Source organism: Anthonomus grandis, chromosome 6, assembly GCF_022605725.1.
Source record: "Anthonomus grandis grandis chromosome 6, icAntGran1.3, whole genome shotgun sequence".
NCBI classification, from domain to species: domain Eukaryota; kingdom Metazoa; phylum Arthropoda; class Insecta; order Coleoptera; family Curculionidae; genus Anthonomus; species Anthonomus grandis.
In genome coordinates this window covers 22845806-22859243 of record NC_065551.1, presented here as the reverse complement: position 1 = coordinate 22859243, position 13438 = coordinate 22845806, and positions in this window count along the sequence as shown.

Here is a 13438-nt window from a genome sequence, read left to right as displayed (position 1 = left end):
AAAATAAAGTTATTTAAAAAATAATAAGTTTTTACGTTTCGAGTTCCGACATTATTCGAATTTAGTCCTTTGGAAAAAAAAATATTGAAATTTTTACTTTATCTGAGTAATTGGATAAAGAATTCATGCAATAATTTTTAAAGGTACAGGGACCGGTGAAATGATCTGCCACATTTTGATTTTTAATAAAAACGCCAATGTAAATGCTATTTATATTTTATTTTTATTAACTAAAAATATATGGTATGCCATTTTGTTTTTATTAGGTTTTGAAAATTACAGAGTCCAAGTGGCGACCATTTCTTTCGACACACATTCAAGCTGATTTCTGAAAGTTTCCATTACTCAAGCAGTAATTTGAGGCGATAATTCTGTAATTTCTTGGCGTATTGCTGCTTTCAATTCGTCAATGGTTCAAGGATGATGTTGAAAAACCTTCTCTTTTAGGTAGCCCCAAAGAAAAAAGTCGCATGGGGCAAGATCGGGTGAATGCGCAGGCCACCCAACGTCTCCACGTAACGAGATTGCGCGTCCTGGAAACATTTCCTTTAACAGGTCCCTTGTCCTTCTTGCCATATGAGCTGTAGCCCTATCCTGTTGAAACCACACATCCGGATGTTCAAGTTCCCTAAGTTTTGGTTCCAAAAAATTACGTAGCATGTCAATATATCGATTAGCAGTTACGGTAACTGTTACCCCTCCTTCTTCAAAAAAATAGGGACCCAAACACCAAAAGAACCAACAGCACACCAAACGGTAACACGTTGGCTGTGAAGTGGCCTTTCATGAAGCTGCCGCGGATTTTCTGGTGCCCAGTAGCGAAAATTCTGCCTATTCACACAGCCAGACAAATGGAAATGAGCTTCGTCAGTCATTATTAAAAGCGCATTTTGTGGAACGTTTTTCCCAGTCCCGTTCACTAAGTTCTTGTACGATCATCATTTTGTATGGGTGGTATTTCAGATCGATGTGCAAAATTCTTCTCACAGAACGATCTGATAAACGCAAAGCAGAAGCATGTTTAACAGCTGAACGTCTAGGAGATCGGTCAACTGCTTCTCTTACAGCTGCAATGTTTTCAGGTGTCCGAACACTTCTGGGTCTAGTTAATTTTCTTTTTAATGCTAAACCTGTAGCTCTAAAATTTGAAACCCACAACAGTATTGTTTTGCGATCTGGAACTGGATTATGTCTACCAAGCGCGAAGTGAGTACGAAAATTTCTTTGTGTCGTAATCACAGTTTCGTTACTTTTGAAAAATGTTTCGATAACGAAGGCACGATGCTCGCCCGTCCAGTTCATGGCGACAACAGAAATGGCAAGGCGAGCGCAGCCAACCGACTACGCTAAGCTGGCTCCCTCTTTAGTGATTCGGGCTCAGTGGCGGCGCAAAATGTGGAAGATCATTTCGCCGGACCCTGTATTTTAAGTTAAAAAGAAATATACAAATATTTGACAAAAATACGTTCAGAATAGGTTCAATACTAATAGAGTATGCCTTTACCCTTTACAGGAATTCGAACAAATTTTCCGCCAATTTTAATAGTAAAAAAAATATGTAGCTACATATTTTTATATAAAAAAAAACAAAATAAGAAATAAACTTACTATAATAAAATACAATAAACCTTGTTTCACATTTTTAAAGCAATTTTTTTCGTTTCCTTTATATCTTAAACATTTTTTTTTTAAATTAGAAATAACTTATTAATAAACTCAAAATAAAAAATTCAATCGAACAATTAGTTTAGCACAAATTAAAACTTAAATTTCTTTCTGTTTGTTAAAAATAAATACATACTTGATCTTACAGCCTAATATTATATTTTTAATTATTAAAATAATTGGTAATATCAGTTTAATTTATATACAATATTTAATTATAATAATATAAATCCAAATTAATTTTTTTAATATAGTTTGGTTTATATGATGGAAAAGTGCTAGATTAAAAAAAAACTAATATCTTTAAGTAAAAATTAAAACATTTAAAATAGAAATTTATTAAGCAAATTTAATTAAAATTCACGCTAATCTTATTTGCTCTATTAGAATTTCGGTACGTTTAATATATCCTTAATATGTTCTCCTTAATATGTCTATCTTAAATTTTAAAGTTGGATTAAAATCGAACGGTTTTGTTTTATATTTTGCAATATTTATTTATTTTTTCTATATTTATATATAAATTAAAATATTTGATTAAAGCTACCCGAAAAATAAAACAGAAGAAAACATAAACAAATGTACACCAATCTAATAATTATTTCGCTTTGAATTTATATGTGATTTCACAAAAAACTCTCAGAATATACTAAAAATGCATTTAAAGTAAAATTTAAATCACATTGCAATGATAAGAATAATATTTATTACTTGTTTTAAAGGGATTTATTTATTTCTAATATTTAGCTTCATTGCTGTTTATAAAATTAATAAATAACGATTGAAAATAAATCCCTTTAACTGAGGCATATATACATTTGTAGCTCCATGTAACGAAAATTTAATAGATCATAAATGAAATGAACACGGTATACCAAGTACAATATTTTATTTAATATTTCTGTACCCTAAATTTTACATTACTTTTAGGACTTATTTCAGGAAAACCGAGATTTATTAACATAAAAAAAATTTGTGACTAGAACAAGGCCTAAATTTTTAAAATAAATGAGTAATAAAATAAGACAAATATTGTAAGCTGATTCAGCTTAAATTTTTTTAATCAATATTTCCTATTTTCGTATTTTTCATAAGCTCATTCATACATCAATTAAGGTTTGGCGGCTTACGAAGCCCAATTTCAAGGAAAAAAATATGAAAAAAATGAGTTTGGCTCTAATCTGACAGTTTTTAATAGGTGAGCATTTTTTACCAGTTTAGTGGATATCGTGTCCGACGAACAATTAAGCTGCCCGATGAACTGTACGGAATTAATGTCTATACTTCAGGTATTAAAGTTTGACCGGTCACTAAGCCATTTCATAACAATATTATCTTTCAAACGGGTATTTTTACATAGAAATATGCTAAAAATTTTAAATTAAATATATTTTTAATTATTTTATAAATCATTTTGTTACAACCTGAATTCCAAACTAACTTATGTATCTTAAGTAATAAAGCAGATTCAATTAATATAGGAATTTAATTAAATTCTACCTTCATTTCAAATTAATTAAGTTCATTCAGGACCAAACTTTAACGAAGTAACTCCCCAACTGTGTCACAATGAAGAACAAGTATTATACAGTACGCATATCGAGTATATTTGGTTCCAATAATTGAATTTTCAATTAAATCAAAGTTCTTAACTGGTAAATAGAAAGCTCAATCAATTTCAGCAAACATGTTACACCTACACGATTTAGTTTTAACATTAAATGAGTTCAAAACTATTTAATATGCAACTGAATAATTTTGGCATCCAGCTGTTAAGAGAAGCTGAAGGAAACGCCAAGGAAATGAAAACAATTACACGGGAGTTATTAGCACATGATTTCGTTAAAGCGAAGGAACGGAAATGAGAAAAAGGATAAAAAACGGTCGACTAAGTGTTACAAGGGTTGAATGACAAATACGAGTGAAAAGGGTGAATTTTTTAAGAGAAAAAGTTTAGAAAGGGCCCCCTCTCAAAAGCTTAAAGGTGATGCCAATATAACTGTTATTAGAAGCTTAATTTGAAAAAAAGTAATAAGGTACATGTTTGGAATATTAAATTAATGGTAAGAAGGACGCAGCTTTAAATAAAAAAGCGAGGTTGCTTGTAAGTGTATATATAAAATTTGGTTGCTTTTATAAAATATGGAAAAATTCAAAATTACATTATAACTGTTTAAAGTTAAATTTTTAACTAAGAGTAACATTTTTTGGCAAAACGTTGGATGGTTTAAATTAATTTTTACCTAATTTGGATGGAATTTCAAGATAAAAAATACAAAAAATTAGAAAATAAATCGTATTTAGCCCTTCTTAGGTATGATTATTATTATCAAGTTTAACGATAAGACAAAATCATCATAACATAAAACTCATAGTTAATATAGAGAATAACCGTATTACGCAAATATCATATGTGTTATGCATGATTTTATCTGTGGCAAAAATAACTGCTAAGAAAGAAATATTCGATAATTTATTTAAAGAGATTTAGGTCATATTTTAAAAAACAAAATGTACTTACTGTAAACACTTTACTTAGTTTTTGACATCTCAAAATTAATAGTCGTTAAAAATAATTCAAAGTAATCATAATTACGTATAGAAAATAAATTTAAAGGGCAGTTACAATTTTAGTCTAAATCGTAGTTGCAACAGTCCTTTTTTTACAGTTTGATTAAATTATAAATATTTTTTAAAATTTTTTTGCTAATTCTAATATTAGAAGAAAACATTTGCTTATATAGTGAGAAAAAAACATTAAAAATTTATATTTACTAATGTTTTCGATAGTCATAAAAAATGACAGGGATGATGATGGTCATCTAAGTACTTAGGCGAGTCATAATTTTAAGCCGATTATCCAAATTAAATATATTGTAAATGATAAGGACTCACAAGACAGTTAGTTAAAAAATTATTTTTAACCTTATATTAGCCTAAGTTCTAAGTAGATAATAACTTAAAAATCTTGTAACTTAAAAGAAACAAATTTAATTATTAACCAGACAAATATTTCCATAATCTTTTTCCTAAGCCTCATTTAGAAAGTAAAAACAATTAAACATAGATCCACTAATTATACTTCTAGTTAGACCAAAAATAGCCATAAAGAAAAAAACTGACTAACAAAATTATATAAAAATAACGTGCTTACATAAGCCCACAGCTACGATTTCACAGAAAAAGTTTAGATACTATCTTAAAATGATTTAGGTAGTAACCATGAAGAGAAACAAATAAAAAGATTAAGTAGTACAATGCTGTTGTGTTTTATGTTAAAAATTTCTATATCTCGGGAACTGTCAATCTGATACCATAATTTTTTTTTGACATAAAGGTGGCCAAGAAAAAATGTTAATTTAAAAAATTATAATAGTGAATATTTTGCTGTTAGAGTAAGTTTATAGAAGGCTATTCATATTTAATAAATTTATCTGATTAAAATTTGCTTACTATTTTCTCGTTCAGGATCTATAACAAATTTTTTACATTATCAAGAACTATATATTTTCCTACAGTTAAATATTTTTTAAAAGTCAAAATGTTGTATTTACCCTAATAGCATTTGTAACACTTATTCCATAACTATATTTGTATATGGATATGAATATTTTACTTGCTAAAATAAATAATTAAAATGAAAAAAATAAAAAATAAAAAAAACAGGAATTAGTAATAAATTATTTTTTGACACAGATCAACACAGCGGACTTAAAGCTCTTATCTTTTTATAAATGTTCAACAAAGCAAAAACGCCAAAGCTGTTAAAAGGAATCTACAAGTGATACTTAAGGAGAACGTATAATAGCGCATAACAACAATTTATATAAATTTTATAAAAAGAAAAATATTAATTGAATCATAAAACGGGTTAATATCATAATTTTTAATTCCAGAATTTTACGGACTACACGTTCTAGAAATTGGATCATTAATTCCATAGATAATATAGAATAAAATTAAATAATAATATTAACCCTAGAACTGCACAGTGGGGTCTAAAAAACCCAGGCGCTCAAGTTGTTCAATGTAACTCACGCAAGCGTGCGTTTTTTGACCAACCGTTTCACGTAAATTTAGTAGAGAGCCGACCGCGTTAAGAGCCAGTCGCTACGCCGAATACGTTAATCTATTACTTTGCAATTACGATATTAGTGGATCTGTGGGTACGTCAGACCCCAGTATGCAGTTAACGACTGTTAAAATTTCGAGGTGATTTTGTTGAGAAAATCGTCGTAAGTTAACGGAAAAAGAGTTAGAGTTTGAAGCTGAAAATCTGTGGACAAATGAAGAACAAACCGAGATCATTGAAAATATTTTTGGAGACTTATCAGATGAAGAAGAAAATGATGTTCTTGAACAACAGTTTGACACCGATAATGAACAAAGTGAAGATGAAGAGGAAGAACAAGGAGGCCCTAGTACGTCACAAAGAAATGTCACCGTAAATGTCAGTATACTTGGAAAAAATGGGCATCGTTGGACCACACAGGCGCCAGCACGCCAAGGATGTCCAAGGTGAGACAATATTGTTTTACATTTGCCTCGCCCAAAGAAAGAGGCAAGAAATGTTAACAGCCCTGTCGAATCATGGAATTTACTTTTCACCGAGGAGATTTTGGACATAATCGTACTGCATACCAATCAGAAAAGTCGTAGGAAATCTCAGAGCGGCTTGCCTCAGAGTTACAAAAAAATAACTAATACGACAGAATTGAAGGCATTCATTGGTCTACTGTATCTTGCTAGTGCGTTACATCTCTCAAATTGTAATTTAGATGAACTTTGGTCAATAAAGTACGGCAATGGACTATTTCGGGCAACCATGCCCCAGCAAAGATTTCAGTTTATAGCTCTTTGTCTAAGATTTGACGATAAAATGGACAGAAATGCTAGACAACTGGTAGACAAGTTCATTCATATTCGACAAATATGGGATATTTTTATAAATAACTGCAAATCATACTATATGCCCTATGAGAACTGCACCATTGATGAACAGCTTGTGAGTTTTCGAGGAAAATGTCCATTCCGCATATACATGGCAAGCAAGCCAGATAAATACGGAATAAAAGTGATGATGACTAACGATTCAAAAACATTTTATGTGCTCAATGCTATCCCATACTTTTGAAAAGTTAATGTTGAGGATAATGAGCCAGTACCTACATATTATTATGTTAGGAAACTTTCTGAACCAATACACGGTACTCACCGTAACATTACGATTGATAATTGGTTCACGTCAATACATCTAAGTGAACAAATGTTGGAACAGTATCAGCTAACAATCCTTGGAACTTTGCGAAAAAATAAAAGACAAAAACCTCTGAAGTTTATACAGAAAAAAGATGTAGGCACATCCTTATTTGGTCTCTTATTTGGTCACTTACTACTGTAACTGGAAAACCAAACCTTATACATTCCTATAATGAAACCAAAGGTGGTACAGACACCTTTGATCAGATGTGTCACTCTTACACCACTTCTCGGAAAACCAGACGCTGGCCTCTTAGAATGTTTTTTAATATACTGGATGCTAGCGGAATAAATGCTATGGTACTATTTTCACTTGCAAATCCTTAATGGAAAGGAGAAAGAAAAAACAATAGAAAAACATTTTTAAAAGAACTTTCAATGGCACTAATCGAACCGCACCTAAAGGAACGCTTACAAGTTACCAATTTGCAAACCTCGCTTTGTCTAAAAATAAGCGAAATATTAGGAGTAGATGAACCTCAAAGGGCACGTTTCGAGGTTAATTTGCCTAAAAAGGTCAGATGCTGCTTTTGTCCACGTGGTAAAGATCAAAAAACAAATTTTGCCTGTACAATGTGCCACAAACCATACTGTTTGGAGCATAGGGCTGAACTATGTTGTGAGCGTCAGAACAAAAATTGAAGTGCCTGGCTAAGAAAACAAAATACTTTTCTTATTACAAAATTTAGGTTTTCCTTTAGTTTTAAGGTTTTTTGAGAGACTAGTTACATTTTGTTGATATTTTATCTATGTTTTTTTGTTATAGCTTCATATTTGTAAAAAATGCAAGAGAAGGCACTTGCCTACATATATTTTTTATTTTTATTTTTGTACTTCTATGAATTTTCTTTTAATAAACATTTATTGATAATAAAACAATGTTTTATGCATTGTTTATACATTTATACATTGGTTGTATAGGTGGGGTTTCCGAGACCCCAGTGTGCAGTGTACGTAAGATAAAATAACTGTGCTGTTCCAGGGTTAAAAAAGCCCGGCGTTATTTAAAAATTAATAGCTGAAATCAGATCAGACATTCAACATATTAATAATTATTTTATAAAAATGTACAACAATTTTATATTGCCTTTGGCTGTATAATACAGCCTAAAAATGATTCAGTTTCACAATAGTTTATAGTATTATAAGGAATATTTACTTTAATAAGACCAATTCACTCAAAACATTTCAATAGATACGTTTTATCCTGTTCTTATATACAGTTCTTATATAAAATGGCTTCCAACCCTGCCACCTCGTACTCATATCTCGTACTCGTTAATTGTTATTAAATAATATAGATTTCAACTAAAATATATGTAGGTAAGTGTATGTTTGGACTATAGATATATACATCATAGGTTTAGGTAATTAGGTGAACTAGGGAAGGGAGCATAGCCGTAAATCGACGATGATTAATTGGAGTGATTTGGGTAAACTAACCAAAAGCTTTTCTACATTTAATAACAGTTCTCTCCTTCAATTTTTAAAATTGATACTTAAGATATTCAATACACGGAGAGAGGAAGCTTATCGTCTATAGTTTTAGTACCAAAAATTCAATATGCTGTAAATCTCATATGCTTTGGGATATTCTTGAATTGTAGACCATAAGAGATACTCAAATGTTGGGCGCCAAAGTTTCACCTATTTTTGTCAAATTGAAATGTTTGCCATCTAAGAAATATACTTATAATATATTTATTATTCTGGAATTTGGCGTGGAAAGTGAAATTCAATCAATTTTTTCAAAATAAAGTAGGCTCAACTTTGTAAACAATGGCGTTGTGAAGATATAAGGATGGTAAATAAGGGTGAGAAAAAGGAGTTTATAGGCTATAGTTTCAGTATCGAAAATTCAATATTTTTCTGCTTTACTACTTGGGATATTCGTGAAATTGGTCTATTAGAGATATTCCTATGTTGGGCGCCAAAGTTCCCATCACTTTTGTCAAATTGAATTTTTTGCCAACAAAGGAATATATGGCCGATTCCAATATTAGCCGAAAGCATTGCTATCCCCCAAAGGATTTCAAAAATATTCCAAGGAGAATAAAAATACAGTTTTGGATTGAACATTGGATTTTTGTCAAGAAAATAATTTTTAAGGCAGTTACAGCCAATGGTGGATGAGCATTCTCCAACTGCCTGGAGGAAATTAAAAAAAAATATATATCCAAGCACTTAAAATTATTTCTATAAAATTATTTATTATTTGTGGTAATTTTCATAACGCGTAATCACTATGGGGTATTATGCTTAGCTTTTTACAAAACACCTTGCTAATACTGTTGGAAGATGTTTCCGTTAACCCAAGCATAAATATGTGGTATCAACATAATAGTTGCCCAGAACACTATTTTAAAGGAGTACGATACTTTTAACACTTTTCAAGTTCACTGAATTTAATAGGGTAGTTTGTTTCCATGACTACTGCTTATGGGGAACAATTAAAGACAATGTGCATAGGAGAAGATATAATAGAGCAAATTCAAAATGCTCTACTGTTCTCAAGCGGAAATTGAAACAGCTAAAAGCTATTACCGTATGTATGGAAATTAAAAAAACTGTATTTTGCAAAATGTTGGATACTTTAAACAAGTTTTATCTTACTCTTTGGTTCCAACTTGTTATTATTGAAGCAAGCTTTAAATATTTTTTTTTGTTATATTTAAATTAAATCATATTTTTAGTATAAGTTTAAAGTTTTTAGAAATTTTAATACTTTTACCTAATAGTATCGGATGCCTAGATGAACTGCGAAGAAAAGTGTCAAATAAATAAATGAAATACAATTATTAGTAAAGCTAAGTGACATACTCGTAGTAAGCGTCAAAAATTCTTATTTGGGTAAAGACACAAAAGTTAAAAAGATTGCAAACTGCGGTTTTTAGATTTTTACTAGATAAAAATTTTATTGAATTTTAAATTGATTTTATTTTTAGATTCTGCTATCTAAATTATTCTGCAATTTAAATTTTTATGAAAAAATCGAAGAAAAGGATTTTAATTTAAATAACGCTTCCTACCGATTCTACTAAAAACTTTTACGTACTACTGGAACACTACATATAATTCATACAATGTTCCATGTTTAATATTGTTCTAATCCTAAACCGCCACTAGTAAAGCTTAGAAACTCCATATAAACTCTCAATATTGCAATAGCTTTTACCCTATGCGGTTTACTATCGAACCAGCTATAAACTTACTAAAACCTAATCCCCTAAAACGTACACACCCCACAACTAAGTATAAAAATGCGGAGCTCTTAAAGCAACTTTGTTTATGATATCTAAATTTTATCCATTTCAAAGGTACTAAACTCGAACCATTAAGAGCTGTTCTCTTAACGGTTATATTTATTATTATGCTTAAAGTAATTCGAGTCATTAATTAAATGCTTGTCAGGCATGTTATTTTCAAAAAAGTTTCTTTAAGTTGAAAAGTTTTAACATTAATTTCGGGTTAATTGCTTTGTTATTGGTTTAATATTAGGCGTGTAGTACATTGAGGTTGTTTACCTCAAGGCAATTACGTGACAAAAACTTTTCTAAAATCTAAATTTGGCATAATTATGAGTACGGAAAAGTTAAAAGCTTAACGTTAAGCTACTTGAAAAGTCATCAAAATTTACAACTTATAAGTATATTAGGCATGTGAATAGTAAACTAAACTCTAGCGTAAAAAAAAGTTCAATATATTTTAAATTATAATTAAGGAAAATTATTAAGCACTGGAAAAATTAATTTCCTCTAATCAAGGCACGATAATCAAATTTTCCTTTTAATTAAACTTCCTATAATTACGCCCGACTTGTACCGTTCTGAAGCAGACGTGAACTGGTATAATTATGTTCGAGTTCCAGTTATAAGATGCATATTAAGGGCACAAATTGAGTTTCAAGCATAACGTGTCAGGGATTATTATGATTACACCAATAAACGGAATAATGGCGTAATAAACGGACTCTAATTGGTTCATACTTATGCTTCGTTACGCTAATAAACGAGAAATATAGCCGGAATTACTCCGGGCAAACACAAAAATACTGGTGGAAAATCCCGGAAGTTTTTTAAATATTTTTTTAATTAAAGGGTATTGGTTCAAATTAAGTTTGTTGTAATAAAGCGTTTGCCAATAGGGCATATTTACAGAAGCTTTCGTGATTTTAAGTGTAAACTTAAATTTGTCTAATCCCTTCTGATTTTAAACTCAATTACTCGCGTTTAATTATTATATAATTTGAATTAAAATCAATTTAATATTTATGTTCTCAAATAGTATTAAATTTATTATTAGATTCTCTTAAGGCAAAATATAAATGCTAACTAATTTTAACAGGTATAATATATTAATTATTATTTTAGTCATGAAATATGAAATGATTTTTTATATAAAATACATTCTTCTTAAGATCAAAGATTAGAACATACTTGACATTATAAAGCGTTCACGTGGAAGATTAAAGTTACGATTCTCATCAGGCTCTCTTAATAATGTTTACACCGTACGCTTCGGAAATGATAATTAGCTCATAAGGGAAAATGGAGAAAAGCTAAACTCTTAGATAATCCTTAATCCGCTTAATATATCCTATACTTCTTTCCGGGTTCTTAATTAATGATTTTTTGCCTTAAGGCTTAACATATTTGCCAAACAAGATTAAATTTTATTTTTATCCTGTTATTATTATCGCAACGTTAGTTTTATTTTTAATAATTAGTTGTGTCACTCTGGAAAAATTTTTATTTAATTAATTAATAATAAATCACAAACATATAAATTATTTTTTTTATATTTTAAATATATTTTTAAATTCTTTCCTTTTTAAATAAAAATAAACCCAATTAAAAACTTAAATTATACTGATTTTACATTAATAATAGAATTTCTATTTTTTTTTATTAGAACATACTCATGATAGTTTCCTTTATTTCGTTAATTCAGAGTTATCCAAGAATAAACCCAAAATATTTGTGTAATCATTTATTCGATACATCATAATTAATTCTGTAAAAGTTTTTATTCCCAAACCAATTTCATTTACCTAATTCGCCTCTCGCGTGTTCACCCTGTTAACGTCAGCTATTAGCAGAACATCCCTGAAAAATTATGCCAAAAACTAGTTTAAAGTTGCACGATCTTTAAAATTCTACAAAAGTATTCTTCGTGATCTATTAGCTCTGAAAGTAAATAAGGAAAGTTTAAGGACACGAGAATTCCTTTGTTAAACTTTTAGTATAGATGGTATTTACATTCAGCACTTCGAATCGAAGATTTATTTTAATTGCTGCCTAACAAGAAAAGTTTGCTACGATACAAAAGGCTACGAAGGCTTTAAAGGTGTGACTGGAATTTGTTTATTAAGGTGTGTTAGCTATAGGGAAAAGTTTTAAATAGGGCCTTTATAAGTCAATTTTAACTTAAAAATATTAACTCTTATTTAAATATTTAAAGAAAAACCAATAAAGTTGAATTAAATCTGAAAGTGATTGAAAAATTATAGTAAACATCATTTAATGGAAGTTTAATGACGTTTCCGTTTTGAATAGTATGTTTTTAGTTTAGTTAATGAGATGGAAGTTACGATAAATTTAAAATTATTTTGTGAGTTAAAATGTGTTCAATGGATCTATGATTTACTTTTTATTTTATAAAAATACACAGATTTTAAACTGAAACATACACAGAATTGGGAATTTAAAAGCAAAAAAAATATACAGCGGTTATCAAAAAAAAGTTCTATAGAAAAAATATGGGCTGTTAAAAATATACATATGGCTCATAAACTAAATATCAATAATAAAGTTATTTATTATTATGAAAATGTTAATATTAAACGACAGTTAACGCAAGTCAGGTTCGAATTTTTGACGATGTCAATAAAGGGGTATTCCTGACATAAAAGAATATCATTGGAGTGACTGTAGGAGTGGCTTTCTGAATTTCGTTACATTATTATTAATATACACAGCCATTTGCTGTATTTTGCTTACTTATAATAAGGCACTAACACTTAACACAGTGCTAAAAGGTCGCTCTATTTACTTTTACATAGGTATATTTTATCAGCTAGGAAAAAAATAATATATGTATATCGCAATTAATGCAGGTTACAAAGCCCGTATAAAATGCCACAAGATTAAAAATGTAAGAGAAAAATTGGCTGAATTGATAAAGAGATATTAAAGCAGCTGTCAATGTAGTATTAAACGGACATATTAAAGGCAGGTTCACTTCGATTTGCAATACCTCATACTACGTTGCGAAGATATATTTTAAAATGCGGCGACTAAAAGATCAGCCGATATCTCCAAAAATGCACCTTAATTATGAATAAATAATTCATTGCGGAAAACTTCAATATGGCTTACAATCAAAAATGGCTAGAAAGCTAACTTATGATCTTGTAGTAGCAAATAATAAGCAAGTTCTACAGACTTGGCACAAAAATAAATCAGCCAATCCAGATTTTAGAAAACGAAATTCCATTATTACATTACACACTCCT